This window comes from Falco punctatus, assembly GCF_963210335.1.
Source record: "Falco punctatus genome assembly, chromosome: 2".
NCBI classification, from domain to species: domain Eukaryota; kingdom Metazoa; phylum Chordata; class Aves; order Falconiformes; family Falconidae; genus Falco; species Falco punctatus.
In genome coordinates, this window is record NC_137581.1 from 115,439,318 (window position 1) to 115,463,244 (window position 23,927).

The 23,927-nt window shown below is 39.1% G+C and overlaps 1 protein-coding gene across 4 annotated transcripts in view; it reads right to left on the reverse strand.

Annotated features, from left to right (window-relative positions):
* EPHA6 (EPH receptor A6) overlaps positions 1–22,629 on the reverse strand; it is a 564,169-nt gene extending 541,540 nt beyond the window's left edge. For 3 of the 4 annotated variants that reach the window (XM_080374573.1, XM_080374574.1, XM_080374575.1), the window contains exon 1: positions 1–22,629. This exon is cut by the window's left edge and continues 13,903 nt beyond it. The gene's annotated coding sequence lies outside the window, so the exon portion shown is untranslated. The other variant, XM_080374572.1, reaches the window with a different exon arrangement.
* Between the last annotated feature and the right edge of the window lie 1,298 nt (positions 22,630–23,927).

The following is a 23,927-nucleotide window of genomic DNA, read 5'->3' on the forward strand; positions in this document are numbered from 1 at the left end:
ATAAAAACTCAGATCTTAACTAAATCCAGACTGTATTAAAATAATCTATTAAAAGTTATTTATTAAAATGTTTCCTATTGAAAAGAAACAATTTTTTCCATAATTTATTGAACAACTTGAAGTGAGAATTTATTTGAATAATTCCATAGTGGTTTAGAACTTTGCGTTCACATTCGTATATACTCTATCTTACGTTTTCGTGCCTGATTGTTTAACCACTTAAGATAAAAAAGTGTCCTAGGAAGAAGGTATTATTTTCCAAAATTCAGCAGGATGCTTTGATTACCAGTCTCAGGCAGTTTCTGCACCACTTTTTCGGGTCAGTTTGAAGGGTTGCACCAGCGAGGGCTGCTGAGCCTGGTGTTTTGGTTTGTGTGCAGCAAGGCATGCCCCGGCTCATGCAGACAGTTGAGTGATGACGCCACAAACTCCATTACCTCTTCATCCTGGTTTTCCCAGCAAAAGTAGCCCCATGCCCTGAGTCATGGACACCGTATCTCAACGTCCTTCAATGCCCATATTTCTTTAACATCCATCCAGATATTATTTTATCAGTGTAGGCTATGGGAATAATATTGGAGAGTTAGGAAATGAACAGGGGAGGAAACAGAAAGCAGAGCCAGTGTTGCAGCGCTAGAACACCTTGTTCTCCTTAGGACTGGGCAACCTTCCTTTACCATTTACCCCTCTAATGTTCGATCACCTGCTTATCCACATACTATCATTTTTAACAGCTCACCTGTATTTGAGTTGCTAGAAGTCAGGCCAGAAATGGCAGGTCTCAATGTTTCTAGGCAAGTAATATAAGCTTTTACTATGGAATTACTATATGGCTGCAAGAAGGCGTCATGGGCTTCTGCCACACATTTCTAAGCTCATGGGCAGGTGGGTATACGTTGCCTCAGAGAGCGAGGTGTGATTTCAGTAATAGCATCACTTGAGGCACACCTACCTATCCAGGGTCCCATAGAAGGACATAATGATTCATTATAATAATGAAAGTGGCCATTCATTGAGTTTCTGGTCCTCAGCAATCATACGTTGTAATGTGAACATTAAACATAATCTCCATTTTAAGAACTTTAGCATGTCCCAGCCACTCTCCAAAGCATGAAGGTGTCTAACTCTCTTACCAGTATCTGTGATTACTGCCTGCTGCCATACTAGGTGCTCTGAAGATCACAGCGCTGCAAGGAAAGTCCATTATATTTTCAATGTCCTACAGGAATTAGTTAGATGAGCCTTTATATGATAGAAGTCCAGCTGACACTACCTACAAGCTCGATGCTACTAAGAATAATTCTATCGGTTTCCCCATGATCCACTGCAAACCATAAAATCTGTGAGAGGATGGGAAAAGCTTCTAGGTGTATGATGGAAGGAAAGATGCTCCACTGGGCTTTTTTCCAGACAAACACACAGCACCAGTTCAGCCATGACTATATCTACGGCAGTTATTTCTATTTCTGTCACAGGCGGCCTGGAAATCTACACATTATCAAGGAAGTCAGTCTCTAAGCAGGACACAAAACTGCAAGCAACCATTCTTCTCTTTCAGCAAGGCTTTGGTAGATCAGTAGCTGCCAAAATTGAGGGCTGAGGCGTGAGTGCTGGCGCCTGTAAAGTCCCAAGAGCAATTCTTCTCCTGGTGGCTTGGCTGCTGGGGGTCAGGGCCAACTCAGAGAGAGGACAGCTGCCAGCTGCCTTCCCGCTAGTAGCCATGGGGAAGGTCCCCCAGGCAGCATTGTGGGAACTCATCAGGCAAGGCCAGCCCCTTGCCTGTGGGAGCTGATTTAAGGTGAGCCTCTGTCGCTTGGCTTCCACAAGCTACAGCTCACGGTGCAAGGCAGCCTGTGCAAAGCCAGGGGATTCTGGCAGGTTGCCTTCCCAGCTTCATCCAGACCTGGTCCACTACCATGGACGTGCCCCTGCCACTGGACTGTGTCTGACCTATTTACTGACACTGGGCTTGATCCTGAACCTGACTTTCTGTGTGATGTTCCTGGCCTGACCTCAGACCTGCCTCACCACAATGGATGTGTCTGACTCTCACTTGAACACGACTGCCACCTTCCCTCTCATGGCTCCTTGGGGTTTGGGTGCTGGGAGCAGCAAGGGCTCCCTGGGGCAGCAAGGAGAGACCTCATCTGCCAGCGGGTAGGGCAGAGCAGGGCACAGCTTGGGGCAGCCCCAGCCCTGGGAACTGGGCACCTTTCTGGGGGCTGCGGGTTGGGCTGGGCTCAGCACTGGGCTCAGCAGACCCGTGGCTGGGCAGGGCAGGACTGTGATGCTGTGGGGTTGCAGCTCGGGCAGGGACCAAGCATGAGAGCCTTGGCCGAAAGCAGCTCCCGCAGGCAGGGGTCAGCTTCCCACCATGGCCAGCAGAAGGGTGAAGACCACCCTCAGCTGCACTGTGTCTGAGACCAGCATCCCCACTCTGCACCTTCCCACAGCAGGATGGGTGCTCTGACAGCAGCCTACTCCTAACCTTGGACTTGTTTCTAATGTATTTTTCCTAATGCTAGCCTATGCCTATGCTCAAATATTTTCCAAAAATCCCTTGGAATACCTAAAATGCTTATATGGTTATTTTGATGCATCAGTGACACCTTTGTGAAAGACAATATTATAAATGTTATTCTTTGCAGAGCCCAGCACACTGGACAGGAGCAGTCACTGTGCATGTGTAGCCTGCGCAGGGAAAAAATCGTTCAGTTTTCACATAATGCTAAGTGGCCATAATGATTAGCACCTGTGCACTATAAATTCAAAATTTGTGCTCAGAGAGGTTGTACATAAGTTCTACAAGCATCAGAAGCATGCAATACTGAACTATTTAAACACCCACTCAATAAATCCACGCTCATCTTCCAGGGAACAGCAATTCAAACAGCAAACAGATCTCTTTTTTCTGCTGACAAGACCACTTGTATAGCCTCCTCGAGCTGATTTTATCTGCCACAGTGTGTGTCACGATGTACACCTTTTCCCTCTTTGCTATTCTACCTAGATGGAGAACTCACCCTTGTAAAAAGCGTATGGCTACACAGGACACCCCCAGCTACATCTTTTCCAAGCCAGTTAAAGAGCTCTTTTGCTATTCAGTACAGCTGCACTTGAAACAGCAAGTAATTCCTGGGAGGACAAAAAAAGAACTAAGAAAGTTTTCTGGACATCCAAAGTAAAATTTATCCCATTAGGCGTCCAGGAAAAACAAAAGATAGTACTGGACATCTTTAGCTTTTAGGGAGTTGCTGAAAGTTCCATTTCAGAGATACTAATCCAAACAATCTTATTATGTTAAAAATAACTGAAATTAGGAATAGAGAACTTGCATAACAAGAGATTGTGATGGAAAACTGTAATTAATACAATTCTCACTCTTAAGTAAATTAAATGGAACAGCCATCTTTTTACATCATCTGACACTACCTAAAAAGTGACTGTTACTAAAGGAGTGTAAAGTGGGAAAAGTGAGAAAATGTGAGAGAAGGAGTTCAACTTATTCCCCATTTATTGTTTTTAAAGTGTCTGTAGGGGTTAAAATTCAGACAGATCACAAAATACAGAAACAGAACAGAAATAATCATAGAATCACAGAATGGCTTGGGTTGGCAGGGACCTTAAAGATCATCTCATTCCAACCCCCTGCCAGGGGCAGGGACACCTTCCACCAGCCCAGGTCGCTCCAAGCCCCGTCCAGCCTGACCCTGAGCACTGCCAGGGATGGGGCAGCCACAGCTGCTCTGGGCAACCTGTGCCAGTGCCTCACCACCCTCACAGGAAAGAATTTCTTCCTAATATCTGATCTAACTCTACCCTCTTTCAGTTTAAAGCCACCCGCCCTGTCCTACACTCCATGCCCTTGTAACAAGCCCCTCTCCCGCGCTCCTGCAGGGCCCCGTCCAAGGTTATATGGTCAAAGGTTATATGGAATTGCATTTGTACTATCCTGTTTCTTCTAAGGCTTTCAGGTGATGCTAAGACTTATTCTAATATTCTGTTGTCCAGTGTTTTCCAGTGTTTTCTAATCTTTTGACCCAAGTCACAAGTACCAATTTTATCAACAATGGGAAATCTGTTGATCTACATTAAAAATGTCATTTTGAGGCACTTAGCAATGAACACCGTGCTCAAGCTATACTACTTATTCAATACCATGTTTTTTGATGAAACACTCCTGTTATACTTTTTCCTTTTTGGAAACTCATACACTCACGAATGCCTTCTGACTTGAGGAATCTATATCAAGAGGATACTCGATACCTGAGGAACACTTATCAAGACATTCTTCATCACGCCAGAGTTTGAGAGAGACACAGTACAAGCATTAATCCTCCATGGGATACACAGCAACATAACCCCCTGCTTTACAAGCCATAGGGGACCACTTGCCTGGCATGCTGCTCAACTGTTGCTTTTTGACAAAACGGGCAGTAATCATAACTCCTGGGCATAACAGGGTTTCAACTTTGACCTCCAGAGAGTCTCTTTTGCATATGCTCATTTGCTTTGTTCTGTAAGAGGAGAGAGATGATTTGTTGTTAATACCAGATCCCATAGTCAGGGCTTTTTCCTGTATTCAAAGTATAAATACATACAGAAGCTTGAGCACGGAGTTATGAGTTTGGAATTTGAGCATAAAACTTTTAGTGACCGGATCCTGTAGTGGTTTAGTCTTGATTCAGCTATGTATGCTTTCCACAATGCATATGGGCATGGTAAGACTCTTTAGAACGGAATTCACAAGTAACATAAGGAGTTATTTGAATGAGCAATAGGAAATGAGCAGAAATTCTGCACTGTTGCATTTTAGAATGCAATATTTTCAGCTCAGAGTTTAAGATTCTTGATGCCACAGGTTTGTGTTATGAGGTGGAAGGTATGGCATATTGGTTTGTGTTTCAATTTGCAGGTGAGAGAACTGCATCCTGCATCCTTAATTAGCGTTGCTTGTCCCTTGAGTTATTCACGTTACAGCTTTATTTTGTAATAGGTTCACTTTTAGTAAGATACAGTTTTTATTGGGTTTGGTTTTGTTGGTTGTGGTGGTGGGGTTTTGTAAGTTTTAAACAGATTTCTCTTTTTGAGGATGATCTAAATATGAACAGCAAAGAATCTAAGTACCTGGAAATATATGTTATGGACTGACTCCTATGGATAGGATCTAAGAAGGATTGGGGTATTTGTCTCCTCTTTTAGCTGTTCTTGTCATCCCCATTAGGTTTCATCTCTTTAAAACTCCCAGGAGCCATGGGGGTTGCACACAAAATTATAAGAAGAAAAATAAGTGTTTATCACAGCTGATATACAGCACACTGGAGAACATCTTTCAAGCTGCAAACAGCATCTGCAGGAATAATGTCAAATGCTGAGATTTCTAAATTTTCCTAAGTTTGCAAATGTAAGCCACAATATCTCACGGGTGGCTACAGTAAAAGGCTATGTAACTGAAAGGTACAGAATTATTAGCAATATGAAATTCCTTGAACTCCTGCTTGTAGCTAAGGAGCCTTTAAAGAGCCTTCAGGGAAGAAAAATCCATGTTTTCATATCCTAAAAGTGGACCATGTTAAGCTTCATTTCCTTGCTTACAGGTTGCTTAACTCCTGCAATGAGAGTGTATTTGTTCTTGAATTATGTCTTCGCACAATGGAGCACAATGTAGTTTTCCACAGACATACATGCTGTATATGATATTGAGCAAAATTATTCCTTCTAGAAATCCCATTCCATTCATTTTGTGGTAATATCTATCATCTGCCATGTATACAGGGGGGAAAAAAATCTAACAAACACATTTTTTAAAATTTACAAAGTGTGTATTCTATTGTTGGACAGTTACACTTATGCATGATCTTATTACTAGTACTATTTTATACTACTTTATATAACATCTTCAGTTTTTCACCAAATCTACTGTGAGGTTCAAAGGTAATGAAAATACACAGCCATATATTCTCTTACATTCCTCACATACACTGTTTATGACTTACATAGGAATTAGTTGTAACTTAGAAAGTTGCAGTTTCATTCTGTAATAGGTAATATACTTCCTAAATTTCTATAAAGCACTATTCTCCCAAGATATACAGCAGTCATTTGGTTTATTAGATCTTACTGTCTTTTAAAACACAAAATCAATTGCTGAAATGATAACATGTATGAGCATAGTTTGATAACGGACTTTGATTTCTTAAGTACACCATGATTAGGTATTCGAGATATACTGTAATATTTAATTTTTTCCATTACAGTTTGCCTATTACACTATTTTCAGACTGTAAATTATTTAAGTCAGCTGAACATTTGGCCTTCAATAATTTGTTTACTATGAATTGTAAATTGCAGTACTCTGTCAAATTTCATGCAATCTAGTGAAAATAATACACTTTATTGGGGGCTGCTATTATTGGTTGCATGAGCTTCCTCAGTGACTGGTAGGCAATACCAAAGAAACTTTTCTATAGTGTAAGAAAGTAAAAGACAAGAGTGAGCAAAGAGTCAGGAAGTTAACAGGTCTAAGGTTTTTATTTATTGAAACAACAGAATCATTTGCATTCCAAGAACATGAATCTTTGCATATTTGCCATTTAATTTGTTAGAATGTGTCAGAGATTTTGATTATAATTTAAAACAATTGTCTTTTAATTGAGTGTTTTATTTACATAGCAGTAACTGACTGTAGTGGTTAGCTCTCACAAAAATTAGTGTACAATCTGCATGAGTTAATTAAAAAAATACTCTAAGATGAGACTGATCTCTTTTTCAAATAAAGGAAAAGATAGGTTAAAAGAATAACTGCAATCTGTCTTTGTTTCAGTCTTTGTGGAAGCATGACAAATATAAAGCTTGGATCTTTTCCGATTAAACATGGAAAATACCACTTTATTAAGGTTAGTGTTGGTAAACTTTATGGAACAAAAGGTTTTGATTAAGGCAAATACGATTTGTCCAAGGAAACAACAACTAGACTACACATCCTTTGGAAAAATAAACTGCTATAACAGAAAGGATGAAACAAACCTGGATTCCTGCTGACCCGTATGGGCTGTTTACTATTAGTCAGGGATAATGTTCTGACATAACAGCCCATTCCATAGTGAAAATAGTGAATACCGTGTTCTCACAAGAGATAAATACCCAGTTTAACACACAATTTAAGAACTATGAAGTCGATATAGTAATGGACTATTTATTTGAATAAGTAGACAATTTACAGGCAAGATTATTCATTCGATGCTTTTTAGAATGTAATTAGCTATGTGCCTCACAATCTTAAGTTTATTTCAATAGCTAATTCTTCTATTTGAGGTATGTCTGACATGCCCTAATTCCCCACTTAAACTGGCCCAATGCAGAGGAACCATCTTGAAAGTCAATGGATTGCAGTAGGGTAATGAGCAGAAATGAGCATTGATGTTCACAATTCATACCCTAATATACACAGATTGGATACCAAGGAGATGAATTATATCCGTAAAGGCAGGACTAGTGTCCTTTAAATGGCTTTCCATTAATGCTGTGTTATTTTATTTATTAAGCAATTTAGTTTTAAATAGGTGATAGATTTACATCAGACAGGGTCAGATTTTCCTTACTAATTGCAAAGTGGATTATACTGTCTCTGAAATTACGCCTGCATTCTGCCTTTCCAGAATAAAAAATTTGAAAAGTAAAACTGCTGCACTTTGCAGCAAGATATCCAGATATAGCTGTTGTTCAAATGGCTGCTAGCACAACCAGCTTCAGCTTGGTCTGCAAACTCATTTTCATTTACTTTCAAGTACTGTATAAACACTTTTTTTTTTTTTTTTTTCTTCTTCCAATGAAAACTGAGTTCAAATCTTAAGTGACTTAGTGGTTCTTCTTAGTCTTTCTTCTTGCAGATCAGAAACTCGGCAAAACTTCAGTTATCCAAACCATCTAAACTATTCAAGCTATAAGCAAATCTGAACTGGATACCAATTAGTGAAAAGAGGATTTATGCCGGATTCCGAGTTTTCCAGCCACTAGAGGGCAAGGTTTTTCTGTGTCTTTTTCCATGTGAGAAAGTGTTTGACTCCAAACCCAGAACTGTTATTTCCTTTAAAGCATCTATAGCCTTGAACACGCCATACATCCAGGTGCATCTGAATTTGAATCCTTTCACCACTGTTGAACAGCATTCAAGGAACAAATTGTCTCAGAAGATGCCTACATAATATGAGGATTTTCCTTAGGTTGGTGGTCATAGTAAACAGGAGTGAAGATAAAATCTTAGTTGACATCAACCCACGTTAACTCAATCCCTCATTTACTTTAGGTGTGCAGCCTGCACTTTTGTGCCAATTGTGTTATTAAACTCTTTAAATGATGCAAGGTAAATTGAGATAAGGATGTCAAGTACTTACTTCAAACCTCTGAAATTTGAAAGGCAATGTTTATTCTCAGATTAGAAAGTCAACTACCATTTTTATCAAAGAGAGTGTGTAACCTCTTTGATTTTCTTTTGCATGTGGATTTTCCTTTACTTTTTCTGGACCATGCATTTCCCCTTCTTTAAAAGTTACACAACCTCTGTGGTGGGCCAACCCTGGCTGGACACCAGGTGCCCACCAAGCCGCTCTGTCACTGCTCTCCGCAGCTGGGCAGGGGAAAGAAAATATCACAAAAGGCTCCTGCGTCGAGATAAGGACAGGGAGATCACTCGAGCAATCACCATCATGGGTGAAACAAACTCAATTTGGGGAAATAAACTGAAAATCAAAACTGAAAAACACCTTCCCCCCACCCCTTCTATCTTCCTGGGCTCAACTCACTCCCAATTTCTCCATTTCCTTCCCTTGCATGGAGCAGGAGAACAGGGAATGGGGGTTACGGTCAGTTCATCATACATTATTTCTGCTGCTCCATCCTTCTCGCATTCTTCCCCTGCTCCAGCGTGGGGTCTGTCCCACAGGAGACAGCTCTCCATGAACTTCTCCAACATGAGTCCTTCCCATGGGCTGCAGTTCTTCATGAACTACTCCAGCATGGGTCCCTCCCACGGGGTGCAGTCCTTCAGGAACAGACTGCTCCAGCGTGGATTCCCCACAGGTCCACAAGTCCTGCTGGCAAATGTGCTCCAGTGTGGACTTCCCATGGGGTCACAGCCTCCTTCGTGCATCCCCCTGTTCTAGTGCAGGGTCCTCCACAGGCTGCAGGTGGGGATCTGCTCCACCATTAACCTCCATGGGCTGCAGGGGACAGCCTGCCTCACCACAGGCTTTACCATGTGCTGTAGGGGAATCTCTGCTCCAGCACCTGGAGCACCTGCTCCTCTCCTTCTGCACTGACCTTGGTGTCTACAGAGTTGTTCTTACATAGCCTCACTCCTCTTCCACTGCAATTTTTGTTGTGCAGATATTTTTCAACCTTCTTAAATAAGTTATCCCAGAGGTGCTATCACTGTTGCTGCTGGGCTTGGCCTTGGCCAGTGCTGGGTCCATCTCGGTGCTGGCTGGTATCAGCTCCATCGGACACAGGGGAAGCTTCTGGCAGCTTCTCACAGCAGCCGCCCCTGTGGCCTGACTGCTACCAAAACCTTGCCACGCAAACCCACTGCAACCTCTTACTTTTTGCACCAGGAATTTAATCCCATTTTTTCTCTGATTTTTAACATGTTCTTATATTATTTTTTATTTTATCTTTGGGGGAAAAAAATGTCTCTACTTATAACCTCCAGAGATTTTAATTGATCTTCCCATTTGTTACTTCTAGTCAGGCTGGGTATTATAAGACCTAGTTCTGAATGACTTTTTTTTTTTAATCAATAATATTCTGAGGTCTTGTCTATGTAGTCTGTTTGGAACCTAGCTGTCATTGCTCTTTTCTTGATTATCTTTGCTAGTCCCATTGCTAGTATAAATATTAGCATTGCCAACTAAAGCATTGCTGAGCTGAGTAAATCTCTTGAGTTATTATCACCTCACTCAGAGCTACTCCACGTTCTTTGATAATACCATGTGTCTCCAGTTATTTCTTCATGTTTAGTCCTTTATTTTATACAGTCCTCCTCTGTTTTTTTTCTGCTAGTGAATTTTTTTAGTGGTGTTTTTGAGATGGAAATATTTCCTTTATGTTTTTTCTTAAGATTCTTTCATCTGTATATTAGTAGATTTGCTTGTCTAAAAAACCTATCTGGCAGTGTTATGAATGGTACACCGAATAAAGCAACACAGCATTTCACTGATAACTTTGTAAGGATAAATCAAAGTTTTGTAACACCTGAAATATTTTCTCAAATACAGTTTGAAAGAGATACTTGAAGTGTTGTCTGTGCATCCTTGTGGTTTCTGTTATCAACCTGCAATTGTCAGTTCCTTTTGCATTTGACATACATCTCAATCCCTCCCAAAACAGAGATGACTTGTGTTCTTTCTGGTAACACCCATGTGTTGTTAGGCTATTTTCTGGAATGCCTTAGCCTGTGGGAGCTGCATTTGTACATCTTTCTATCAGAACTGGTGTTGGTGCTGGGCAAGCTTCTCTCACAGACTTCAGTCCCATAGCTGTGGTGGCTCTTGCATGACCATTACCGTCTCAGCTTAATCCCTGTCCTGGGACCTCAGTGGACCACTTTTCGTCTGGTGCCTACTCTTTGATCTGGTCAACGTGGACAAATTATTTGAAGGCAACATTTTTTTTGCACAGATAGTCAAAGCCATGATGTGGTCCACATGGAAGTCCATCAGACAGATATATGAAACCAAAACACGGCATGAATTTAAGTAAGAAAGAATCCAGAAGCAGTTTGGGTTGTGCTGTAGGAAAATCTGTGTCTGTAAGGACTGGAAGATAAAGGCCACAAGACTGTCTTACCTGCCAGATACTATCTTTTTATCCTAATATATTATCTTCCCTGACATATATTCTTTAACAGGTAAGATAGGAAAAAGACCTGAAACCCTTCTATACGACTGATATTCTACCCTGGGGAGGTGTTCAAGCTATGAGTGCAGTAATATATCTGCAGTCAGATATTCTGACTATCAGTAGCCCTGTCAAGTCAGCAGAGCTGTACAGCGCCAGTGATGAAACCACTCCACCTGAATTGAAAGATATAACTTTTACAGCTACTACTTAGTTTAGAATATATTGCCTACAACTATTCTGAATAGTTGGCATGGTCAAAAAAGCAGTTCTCCAGTTGAAAAGAAATCTTAAATATAATTTTCAAATACATATTATTTTAAATATGATTTTCAAATCAAAATGTAACACTTCCTGGTTAAATATTATTGTTATATATAAAAACCTAAACAGTGTTCTCTTAATTTATATTCCACTCTAACACTATGAGTTGTATAAAGACTGGAGAGAGAAGTAGTAAATTCTAAATCGAATGCATTACTAACACCAATCTAACGTTCAATATAATAAAATGTAGTATAATGTGGTATTTAAAATACCATATATAAACATACAATCTACCAATAAAACAAACATGAGGACTGATTGTGAGTTGAAAAGCCAAGCAAGAAAGGTGAATGCATTTGCTCACCAACGGCCACCTCCATGAATGGGAGTAGTTTTTAGGGAATCTAAGAAGAGTGTCCCCCGGCTTTTTTGAGGTGATCAAACTTACTCATAGGCATTCAAGCCATAGGAAACAGGTTGTTGCTGATAAAGTTTTACTTGCAGAAGGAAAACAAACTGTCTCTGTAAAATTATTTCCAACAAGGGTCTAAACATGCTTCTACTGAATATACAAAATATTCACATTCCATTAAATATTGAGAGTGATAGAGGAGAAATTAAATGCTGAATGTTAATGCTGAGGCTGGCTCCTTGAGGCATATGAAGTCACTGGTCCCTTGCAGTGAAGGTAGGAGACAAACTTCATCTAAACCCAATCCAGTGACAGCACCTGCCCTGCGCTAGCTGACGAGCAGAGCAGAGATTAGTATCCAACTATAAACAGCTATATGCATTTTAGGAAATAAATCAAGGACTTGAATTAGCAGATTGAGCAACAACAATCTGTAGCGCTAAGTATCAATTGTGCTTGCTGTCTTTGCAGAAAACTCTCCTTCCTTTGGCATAGTTTGCTAAAAAGAATAAAAGAACAAACATAATCTTAGTGTTCAGTATCACTTGGCTGCTGCTCTTTGCTGTCTTTGCCCCATCAGTTCACCATATCTCAAGAATGATCATGACAGTACCAAATGATGCAAAGTTATTTGGGATGTCATTTGAAGATAGATGAATGAGGTGAGAAGTTTTCACTATACTCACTCAAGTTCTATGCACTACAAAAAAAATATAAAGTCCTTGGCAAGTAAGAACTTAAATACATGACATGAATTTTCTGAATATAAGAATGTCATTGTTGCACTTGTTAGAAGGCAGTGTGAAATGGAAGGGGGAAAACCTGCAGAGCTCTGCTCTGACATTTTTAAATAGAAATTCTGTTCATCACTCTCAACCTCTCAACTGCTTTTAGATCATTGTTAGGTCTGTTCCTTCTTATGTTAGTGAAGTATGTGAACTGTTTATAGGGAAGACTTATTTTTTTACCCATCCATTAGTCTGATCATCTAATTACAGCAAGGAACAAATTATCATTTTTACTCATATAATATGTGTGGTTTAGCTATAACCCCTTTTAAATCTGCAGCACCTTTAGTGAAATGACAGATAGCTTTGCATATTAAATAATGTGTAAAGATTAATATTCATTAAAAACTATTTACTCTATAGTGTAGAAAGCAGTCTCAAACTTCACCATCCTTCAGTGTGTAGCTAATATAGTCTAGATGAACAAGCAGATTAATTGGATACTTAGTAAAAGTTACAGGTATAATTGCATTGGTTTGCTCATAGCAAATTATGACTATTCCTTTTTTAAATAAAAATAAAGAAACAAGGTAGTTTATTAAAATTAATTACTACCCTCTAATTCTTACATTTTTCCTCTGATGTTTATCAGAACTTGGGGGGGGGGGGTGTTCTTCAAAAAGGCTTTATTAAGTCTTTTTAAAGATGCTTCTTCTTCTCCCAGTGCCAAACAGAACCTAAAAACTAAAGATTCAAAATGCAGCATCATGAAATAATAAGCCGTCACCTTGAACTTTTGATTTCTTTCCAAGGATTTTATCTTTCATTTTTGAAGATACAGGGTAATAGCCTCTATTCCGTTTCTCCCTATTTGTGAAATTGCTGTCCGGGTTTTGTGTGTGTGTACGTTTGTGCATGTGTTCATACATGAGCATGTACTCGTGTGAACTGTAAAACACCATCCACACCATGAATTAACTTATCATAAGAAGGAGACATTTCTAACAACTTTCCTTTAGTTGCAGTTAGAGATGATACAGGGGACCTCAAAATGCAACAGCTATCCAAATAGAGGGCAATATTATGGGTCCTGCAAGACCCTGCAAGAATTGAGCCAGGTTAAGCTACCTGCTAGATAGAGAGCAGTGAATGGAAAAAATCTTCCTGTCCTTATGTACCAGAAGGATAATTAATTTAAATCATTATCTGTAAGTTATGTGTATGCAACCCTAAACGTAACTGAGAAATTCCATAATTCTGCTCTTTTGTCAGGCCTACTGTGTGAAACCAAATTCTCTTGGGTGATCAGAAAAAATATAACTTATATTCCAAACAGGTTAAAATAAAAGCAAGAAGGAACTACAGATACATTCAGCAAAGGCATAACTCATCCTGATCCTTTTAAAAGCAAGCACAGGCTTACAATACACTTACATAGTATACTGTTCCAAGCAGTGTCCAACAATTTTATTCAATAAATCATACAAAGCGAATGTGTATGAAACTGCAGCAGGGAAATCCTTGGTGTTGTTATAACATACAATATCATGGACATACTTTGCAAGCTTTGCATTATCTCTTTTCTATGTCATTTACACTTTCTAGGTTTTAAAGCCAGTTAAGTAAATGCTGATGTGACTCTCCAAGATGCACGGTAGCTGTATCACTGGTACAGCTGCATGATTACTCTTAAGTCTCAGTGGTAGCTGCTCTCCTAATGAGCCAGGATAAAATCATTAAAAAGTAATTGTGTGCAGGTTTTACAGATAAGTCTCCGCTCTGGGAGAAGCCAATCCTGACAGACTGTAATATTTCTAAGGCAATATACTCCTCCCTTCCTGTTTAATGAGCCATAGTTTTTTAATCTGGAAGTTTTGGTGATAGGCAGAAGAAATGCACAAGAGGTTGGTCTGGAGGCATCTGTATGCAGCTGTATGTTATACATGGCTATACGCAAAGTAGACAATGAAAAAATGGGAACCAAACCCGGCTCTCAATCTCCCCAGAAGTTCTGTGTTACTGTGTTAATGTACATTTGCTTTCAAAAGATAGGTTGCGTTTACTACTACCATTTAATGTAAGTGAAAACATACAAAATGTGCAAAAATTTAAGTTACACAACAAAACTGAAACAAAATCTAATTCTAGTTTGTAGAATCATTCAGAAAATAATTGCAGTAGAGGATTTTCCATTCCTTAAAGACGGAATGCAGCTATTTCATGGATATATTAAAAAGAGTTCACAAAACAAGGAAGTAAAAGATAACAGCTCCTTACAGGAATTCAAATATTCTTAGTATACTACATTCACAATTAAACACAGTCCATCTAACAACCATTTTGTAATAACATTCTATAAAAGTAGGGAAAATAATAGATATAAAATGGATAAGTTATCTCCCTGAACATGTTGAGGAAACCCACAAAGTCTAGAAGAGGATGATAGCATTTAGAAGTACCTGGTCTGCTTTCAGCTCACAGGCATGCATCACTTCATAAAAGCAGTCTGCAACACACTATACTTTGCTTTCATCATGCTACGACAAAAATATCAAGCTTTTAGTATTCACTGCACTGCATCTCCTCCACTCCACTCCACCTCGACTTTGCTTGCTTAAGATCATAACCCTGTCATGAACAGAGACATCCAGTGAAATAAACTGGTGAGCTAGAAAAGCGCAAATTTTAAAAATCTTTGAAGTATCACTTAGCTGTAAAAACACTAATTTCCCAATTCTCCATAACAGGTTTCATCATCTTTTGATGAGAATAACAAGAGCAAATAGCAAATGGCATTGCAGAGATCTGAGTAAAGATATTTTCATGCAAGTCGAGTCAACTTAACTGTGATTTATTCTCCAGATATTGGTACGTTTCCCCAAAAATGCAGGCACAAAATAAACTTATCCTGACTAAATCCCCTATGGGGAGTATAATCTGTGCAATGCTTTTGTTTAAGTGCAAAAGACCAGAATTTAATTTTAGCATTCAATCAGATGAACTCCTTTTTCTGACACACCAAAGGAAGAGTTTTCGCTTATCAGGGAAGATAAGAGTGTTGTACTTAGTCTGATGGCCTTTATCTACCATTTTTTTCTTCTATAAATTACGTCCAGAGGGAAAGAGACAACCAGTAGTACCCAAAAACCTAGTAACAATTCAGGTTTTTCGTTTTACAATATCTCCAATTGGATTCTTCGAAGGCAAACCGTGGGAAGCCATGTAGTTTAGTGCAACCTCTTAAACCAGGAGTATGAAACAGTATAAGTATGGAAATGTGCATACTGTTAGTTGACACCTTTTCTTATTGTAGGTATCTACATGCACATTCTGGTACTTCCTTAACTTCCCATGTGAAAGAGCTCAAGTTGCCCTAAACCCTTTTTATGACGGACTTTCAGTTACAGTTTTTATGAGAAAGGATAAATCCCTTCTCTCACATTGCAAGGCCCGTTTAACTTTCCTAATCATTATAAAACAAGTGCTGCTTGTTTTCTCTCACATACTGTCTCTCACCTCTCACCTCGCCTATGTTGAAAGTTTTTCTTGACGTTTATGATGATAATAGCATCTGTGCTGTTCGATGCGTCTCTCCTTCTGTGTTTCCACCCCTCTGTCCCCACAACTACCTTATGTTATGCTACAAAGCACAGCACCAGAAAAGGGAAACACTTTGACCAGGCCCTGATGCTGCTTATTCACAGGGGTTGCTCTATGAAACCTTCAGTTTAGTACTGCAAAATTAAAACAAAATGAAGAAATTATCTCATTTTTTCCCCCCCTAGCCTTTAGGAAATAAGATAATTTGATAAGTCAAACAAAAGACTATGTCGTAATAAATTAAATTTTTACTTGTGGCAAGACGCCTACTGGAAAAATGATCAAAGTTGGAAAAAACTAGTTATTTTTAGCAGGTCATCAAAGTCTAAACCTAGAGAAGACTGTTACATTTGAGGGGGTACACACTATCGCAGTGTCTCAGGGTAAGGATTTGATTACTATTCTGTCAAATACAGCAACACATTGAATCTACCCCTTAGTTGAACACATTTGTCATGTTACCTGGTCTACACATTTCTCTTACGCTATAGTGCAGGTCTGCTAGAAAGGCATTTTGTTAAAGCAGCATTCTTCTAAATGATGCCGTTAAAATGTATAAAGCAATTTCTTCAGCCTTGTTAGCTAGACAAGCTGTTCTTAAGTTTAAGACGAGGAAAGAATAAATGACTAAAAGACCGGGCTGGAAGCAGATGTGACTTTTGCATCTGGTTTCAATATAAAATTTTTGATGTCACCTGCAACAGTTCTCCGAACTATGACGCATTTTCCCCTTTGTATAAAATATGGGTTACAACCCCTTGCATTTCTGTGCTGTAAGAATGGAGGCCTTGTCTTACAATGAGCTCTGCACATTTCCAGCTTTGTTCAAGACTGACACCTGCCTCATCTAATACGCACTAGATACAGGGTAGTTTAGGGAATAGCTTGTTTGTGAGTTCAGAATATGATTCAGAATAAGACTCTCATACAAAAAAATTCAATCCCATATTGTGATCCTTTAGACCAGACTGAAAGGGCAAGCATAGTAAAAGCATAAGCATTTCTGTTTTATCTGGACAATTCCACTATTCTACATCTTACAAACCTAAGTTGAAGGGATATATTTTAATTATTCTTCTATATTCTGTTTTTATTCCTTGAGCTACATGGGTTTTTTAAGTGCACTCATATGTCACTGACGTTATAGGAAAATGTGATCAGAATTCATAAACATGAGGCACCGTTGTAAACTTAACTTGTTTTCTGATTTCATCCCTGGAAGATTTAGCCTTTATATAGATAATTGGTGACATTTTCAACAGTCTCTAACCTCCGCTAATGTTGGACATTATAAATTGCACACCAAAAATTATTGATTACTGAGTTTCTTTATGCAACTGAGAATGTTCAATGCCTTAGAGGAACTAACTCTAGCTCCTCAGCCTTCTGTATTGATATTATATCTAAATTATCCACCCCATAAATGACATCACCCATCCTGTCCACAGTCCTTTGAAATGTGGAAAGTTTCTACAGAACCATGTAACTTTGCTTTAATAAAACCTTTGCTTTAATAAATCTGCTCACCTTCAGGGTGGGATGGGAGTTTATAAAACCTAAATTAACTAACTTTCACTGAGGCTGGTGCTTAGTGCATGCTGGTCGATCTGCTCCTCTTCAGGGTGGCTGCCTATAGAGACGATGTAATAGAATCATTCTGTCTCTGTAGCCTGTAGGACTGACAACACAGAATCATAGAATCATTTAGGTTGGAAAAGACCTTTAAGATTATTAAGCCCAACCCTTAACCTAGCACTGCCAAGTCCAATGTCCCCAAGTGCCATGTCTACATGTCTTTTAAACACCTCCAGGCATGGTGATTCTACCACCTCCTTGGGTAGCTTGTTCCAATGCTTAACCACCCTTTCAGTGAAGAAATTTTTCCTAATATCCAACCTAAACCTCCCCTGGTGCAACTTGAGGCCATTTCCTCTTGCCCATCTTATTTCTTTTTCTTGTTGTTGTTGCAACACTGATCAGATTGAAGCAACACCCCTGGTCACAAATATAAGCACTCATGTTCCAAGGGCACTGAAATTTTCATTCTGTTCTACATTTTAGGCTTTCAGCTTTAACAATCAAAGATAGAAACAAGTGTAAGAAAGGTAAAGCAAATAAAGTTTCTGTAATTCAAGGAAAATTTCATGGAAAATATAAGAAAGAAAGTAAAAAAGAAGTGGATTAAAACAAGAATAGAGCATTACATTCTTCAACATTTTTACTTCTGTTTGCATAACAAAGAAGAGAAAGCTTTCCTAGAAAGCAGTTAATTTCATTTCTATAGTGTGTCTTACAAGGTGAGCTCGTGGTTATGGTAGACTTATACTGCCCTGTATAGTTCCTTTTGCTTCCTACCTCTATCATAAGAAAAGTAGAAGGTTTTTTTTCTTAGAAAAAAACATCAAAGTATTCCTACCAAAGAGACCTAATGAAGTCTTATGCCCTGAACAAAACATAACAAAACACTGTCTGCCTCTGTCAGGAACTGCTACTCTCTCCATTTCAGTGCGTGCTGGAACAAAATTCACTACAGGTTCAGACTCAAGCAATACTTTTTTCTGAAGCAGACATATTTTACTTTATAACAGCTATGTTGTATATTTTAGTCAACTGTAGAACTTGTTAGTCTTCTTAAATTTCATGTAAATGAACCTCCATGAGTAATTAATGTTGAGATTCAGTAAAATAGAGATGGACATCCATGTGCTCAGATTAAAAGTCTCAGGAGAAATGTGTCTAGTCATTGAAACGTGGCTTAAGAAATTGTTTAATTTTCATTCAGACAGTACATGAAGCAAAACTTACATGCCTGCTACTTTTACCACCAAATTGATAGAATAAGTTTTATTTATAAAGAACTTTTAAAAACATTTACCACCTTTGGAGTTTATGGCAGTAGTTTATCGCCTTCTTTATCTTTTCTTCTACAACTTCAAGTTGTGCCACTCCACAGAATAATATATCCCTCTGAAAGGACTGTCTAGAAAAGCCATAAGATTTTATTCTATTTGAAAACACAAAACCTTTAGAGAATCTCAATTCCATTTCAATGGATGTTTTCAGTTTCTACAGTGCCAAATCAATTTTAAAGAAGCAGCTTCCTTCTGTGTGCTTCCTACAGATGCATCTATATCATCATGGAACTTAACTTATATTTGGACTTTTGCTATTTAAATAATTTTTTTCCAGAAAGACATAAACAGTCATTACACTGACAGAAAAGAGGAGAAAAACAGAATTTGCATTAATTAAGTGGAATAAACAAAAAAAAACCAACCTAGTAACATTCATTATACAAAATGGCTTCTAAAGAACTATGACTCTTCATCTGTGCCATACAGGAAGGGCAATTACTGGCAAAAGCAAGGGGAAAAAAATCTCTAAAATGGTCTGTCTTAGTATAAAATGTGTTGCGTAATGAAGGTTGTTTTCTGCTTTACTTCTGTGAGTGAAGATTCGCTGGGTTACAAAAGAAAAATGCTCATTTCTTTTGCAGTCCAACAGAATCATGAGTAACAGAGATATAATTATTGTTTAAGAGTTTTAACTGATGCTAAATAGCTCTTTTTTTGTTCCTGATTTAAGACCCATTTAATATACATCTCTTTTTTTCCACAGCCTATCTTCCAGATTTTTTTTAAAAGAAACAAATTATGCTAAATGTGGAGGTATTGAAGTTGTTTTGGTATATGTTCATTTTTGTCTCCATCATAAAGCACAGACACCCAACTGAAGTGAAATCTGGGCAAATGTAGAAGTCAGGAAAACTGTTTGCTGGAATTGCTTCAAGGACTTAGGAGCCACAGTCTGGATATTAAGTCAGTGTCTCAATAATCTAACAATTGCTGTCCCTGAAAGCTTCTGAAGAACTGAAATGAAACATCATCACCCACCCAGGAGCAGAATTTGGATCCAGACAGAATGTAGTGAGCTAAACCACCACTGATACTGCATATGCTTCTGAAAATGCTGAGCATCCTCAAAGGCCTTTGTCATAATGTTAAGCATGGGTGCATCTTGTACAGTTGCACAGTAAAACATGCCAAAAGTCATAACTCAAGAGGTGAAGCTGGGAAAAAAGTAAAGGTTTGACAAAGTCAACAACAGTTCTAAACTTATCCCTGATCTAAGACACCAAGCTTTTAGACCTGCCATATGAGTTTGGGCATATGCTTCCCTGAATGGCAAATCCAAAACCCAGACATGCTGCAAGAACATGAGATGCTCTGTACAAGAGGTCATTCCAAAAGACAGCAGTAGAAAGATCAGATTATTTCCACAGTGGCTATTGTAAATGACTATACTATAAAATTTAGTATTTTTACTAGAATAAGTATTGACCTCAATTGATTCACTGGTTTTTCAGTGGGCAGAATTCATATTTTTTGATTAGTATTATTTAAGGTCACAAAACTAGTTCATTTCAGCATTTGATTACACCAATACTCTGTTTGGATAATGTCATTTGATTAAATATTGTTCTGCTTAATTTGAGTGGGAGCTGGAACGTAAAACCTTTGCTGTTTAGTTACTTTCAGAAACTGACATTTTTTGCAGCTGTGTGCTGCCAGTTTATTTTTTTTTTTTTGCCAGGCAAAGTATTCTAGCTTTTCATGACAGCCAAGATAGCCTATTCTGGTGAAACTGCAAAAAGGTGAAAGGAAAAGGCAATGTCTGATAACACCTACCTACACTGAATAAGTCATGCAAAATACTGTCAAAGTGACACACTGTCTGAAAGCTGTGAAACCAAGGAAAGCTTGACACATGCCTGCAGGTATTAAACCCACACATCATTTCCACGCTTTAGATTCCCCTTCACTTCTACTGCAGCAATGCTGAAAGAGTTCAGGGTTACGATTGATATTAAGGGCTTGTTTTCATCAATAAACTGCTATTGCAACTGATACGCGATGTTTGCCAAGCTACAGTCTACCATTTCAAATGATACAAGTATATCCCACTGCTAGATTTAAAGATCCTTATAGCAAGGAAAGGGTTAAACTGGGCAACAGGTTAGGACTACTGGAGGAGTATTGAGAAACAGAAGATAGAAGGCCTAGTAGGACCACAGGAGAGAAGTCATCTGCAGAAGACAGTTTGAGAAACTACTCAGCAGAGTGGAGGAAATAAAACCCCACTTATTTTCCAAGGGGATGCTGACAATTCTGTGTGTCTGGGGGGAAAACAGGGCCTGGAAGAAAGTTCTGTGAGATTAATATGGTTAATATCTACTGACAGGAGCAAATAATGATAGTGATGGATGTATGGATTCCAAGAAGGTGCCCCAGGAAGTGAATGTTTTCTGAATAACTTGAGTCATTTAAGCCAGATCTTATATTTTAAGGCCTCTATAGCTATCACAGGAATACCAAAAAAAGGCCACATTCTTCTATTTCATGGATATTTTTACTGCAGCAAAGCTTTAGTATAGGTTTTGTTTTGTCTTTCTGTAGTCAGAATTGTTTTTTTAAGTATATAGATTTTTTGTGTTTGATTCCATTATGAATGGAAATGAATGTCTTTCTCAAGGGAGCAGAAAAGGTACTGTTTCCAACAACTTTCTTATTGAACCAAAACCAGATCTTATGACTGGGGTGATACTATAGCATGAAGATGAAGTTATAATGGCTGTAATTTGTCTAGGTGCTAATGCACTGTTTCTGAAAGTTGCTAGATGCAGAGTATTGGGCAAGAAATCACTAGCAGCCTATATATGTTGCAATATTAAATCCATTATTACGTTTGCAGAAGCTTTTTTAGACACTCTACAATGACTTAATGCACTATTTGCCAACTGTATAGAAATAAAAATGTTGAACTTATGTACAGAGCCACAGAAAATTCCTGGTTCTTAAGGTGACAAAAAACTTACCGTATCTCAAGAGTGTACCATATGTTTTGTTAAGTACAGCTAAGAAAGCTTAAATGTAATTAGGAACTACTGCAGCAAGGCTTTATTTATTCACTCCTGTTAGTTCTTATGATGGTTTCAATATTGTTGATCCCAAGTAGTACATTATATTGAATTCATTTGGTTTGTTATTTGTGGCACTGATATATTTGCATTCAGTATATGCCTATGATTTACCAGTGTGGAGAGCTGAGTGTTAAACAATGATTATAAGCAAAGAGTGGTTTGAAGACTTTTATCTAAACTGCCACTATTCTGAAGTTCAAAAGAAGTAAAAAAGCATCTTAGCATGGCGCAGTTTAACAACAGTGTGAATGCTCCGGAAACTTATGTGAAGCTTGTCCTGTACTTCTGTTTAGTAACACCACCCTTACAGACTTAATTATGGCCTTTATTACCCTATTATCTTTTCTGTCCACCTTCTTGAAGACTATTGTATAGAAAATCTGTTGCCTGTAACTCTGTTTCTTAAAGGAGAATCCAAGCATTGAGATGAACTCTGAGACAACTCTTGTTGCAAGAGGTCAATAAGGAGGATTTATTTACATTTACTACTTGTTTCCTTGAAAGAACACAGGAAAAAGTAGTTTGTGGTACAGTATTCTTTACTACCTTGAAAAATTGCTCATTTTGCTGATCAGGCCCTGGTGACAGCTCAGCGTAATGAAGGGTGAAATGTCTCCCAATACACAAAGCAGAAATTTGCACACACTGCCAGGTGTATGTCTTCACAACATGACACCAGACAAAGCAAATAGTTCCCCAAAACCCTTGTAATACTTATTAGACAGTGATATAGGTGTTTACTAATGACAGAGTGAAGGGAAATGCTGGTAAATATTAACTGATACCAATTTTATTATAGTTCTGGATGCTGCTCTTCCACACAGACTGTGTGGAAAAGCAACCACTACAACCACTTCAAGCAAAAGATTTTAAGAGATTGGATTTGTTACAATGTCACACCAGTAGGTGTGAGATAGTTACGGAAGAAAGGATAAAGTGCCTGGATGTTTGCTCCCAATCTGTGCCACAGGAGTCTGGGCAGCCACATCTTTCCTTTTTTACAAGGTAGTAAAACAAGAAAAAACTTTATCCTCCCTGTTTATGCAATGCACAACATATTTCTGTCTTACAGGCCTATTTCACCAGAGAAAATGTGCTCTAGTTAACATGATACCCAGAAGCCAGAGAAGTGCTTAAATGTCAAAACCCCTTCTATGACTGGTGTTTCAGAAGTTTATCTCTTTATTATAAAGTCGTTCCACAGCTATATGGCTCCCAAGAGAAAAAAAGTCACTTACCCTCTACACTGAAGCACAATTACTTGAATATATTCGCAGTGACTAATCAGCGTTGAAGAAAACACTGAGATGTAGTTTCACCCTCCTTACTATGGCCATGCCATGATTTAAAGCGCTATCTTTTCAATCTTGACGGTCTGCGAGTGCGAATTGCTCGGAGGGGCAGAGTTACCTTTCATCCTCCAGGTGCCCCAGGTGCTGCCAGGTGGCCCCGTGTGTCGGGCCCTGCGATGCCTGTGTGCCCGCTGGTGGCTGCCCAGGGGCTGGCAGCCCAGGCAGAGGGCGGACGGAGCCTGGAAACGCCTGCCTTGCCCCTGGGTGTGCCAGCTGCGGAGGGAGTTTGAAAGCCAAGTGAACCGCCCCTCCTGCACTTAAAATGGATGCAAGCAACAATTATTCTGAAATTGCCGAGGCTTCAGGTGTGTTTAGCGTTAGCTTTGAGGAGAGGAAAATGTTATTTTTCAAGATGCATGTGTTCAGCGGTTGAGAGCGTGTGTTTTGCAGAGCCCTGCGCACAAGAGGCAACTCCTAAATTCTGACTAAATTTTCAAGCACTGATGGGAGAAGGTTGTTTTAGAATAAAGCCCAGAGGCTAAATGGCCTCAGTCCCACAGCCCTGGCTTGAACCTCCTCTTGCTCTGCCTCCAGGCCTGTCAAGCTTACGTCCACGCAAGGAGCTGGCAACTGCCACAGCAGGCGGTGGCCCATGTGGAGGAGGGACTCCTGCCTCCCTGCCCCTGCAGGCAAGTGGCTGCTGCCTCTCTGGTGCCAGCAGTGAGACAGGGCACAGCCAGCGAGACAAGGTGGGG